The sequence below is a fragment of the Pteropus vampyrus genome, unplaced genomic scaffold, assembly GCF_000151845.1.
Source record: "Pteropus vampyrus isolate Shadow unplaced genomic scaffold, Pvam_2.0 Scaffold381, whole genome shotgun sequence".
Lineage (NCBI taxonomy): Eukaryota > Metazoa > Chordata > Mammalia > Chiroptera > Pteropodidae > Pteropus > Pteropus vampyrus.
Window position 1 is genome coordinate 348,665 of NW_011889162.1, and position 871 is coordinate 349,535.

The window sequence follows — 871 nt, forward strand, 5'->3', positions numbered from 1 at the left end:
CATGGTGTCCCCGACTTGTCTCCAAGAAACCAGCTTTCGAGAAGATTTATTGGCCCCATATACAAGCGTCTGCCCTCTTCTCTGGCTTGGTTCCCTCTCGTCACCGAGATGGTCTCCATTCCATGGGGACTCACCAGGGCGACCAGGCGGCCAGGAGGAGGGCTTTGAAAGCCGCGTCTTGTTCGGGGGGCCTTGGCTGTCCCTCCAGTCGGTGGAAGTCGTTGGGCTGTGACACTTCTGCACACGTGTCTGGGTATGGCAGTGACGGTGGTTTGATACCGTGGTCCTAGTAGTCACGTTCTAACGTAACTGGCCAAGACAAAACTAAACAAAACAAAACAAAAATCCCCGGGCAATGACAGAATTATTTAGCTCCAGGAAGACGCGTCGGACCCCACGTTCTGATCAGCGGAGAAGGAGAAGGGGCGGATGTCACGTTTTCTACCCTGTCTCATTTCTTGCAAAGAGTTTGAATATCAAGCCCGTCGGCAGCGTGACGCCTCTGAACACTTCTGGCCTCTGCCGCCCCAGCTCGCTAACATGACTGACTTTAAACGGCCACAGAGTCACATGGTCACTGCGTAACTCTTTTCCACTCTGCAAGTTTTTCTCTCTGCATTGCAGCCCGTGCCCTGTACCAGAGGGGGCATCTTTAGGGGGCACGGGGGAGTGAGCGTGCATCAAGGTCTTACCTTGACCGTCAGAAGTGCTTGTCCTCAAAGCGGGGTCGTGTCTTCCACCAGTGACGGGCACACAGCGCTGTCCGCACAGCGCAACTGGGGCCACTCGGCGTTCAGGACGCAGGGGCAGACGGCCAGCTGCATTCGTCTCTTCCTGGGTTCCCGGCGCTGAGGATACGGGTCCTTGGCGG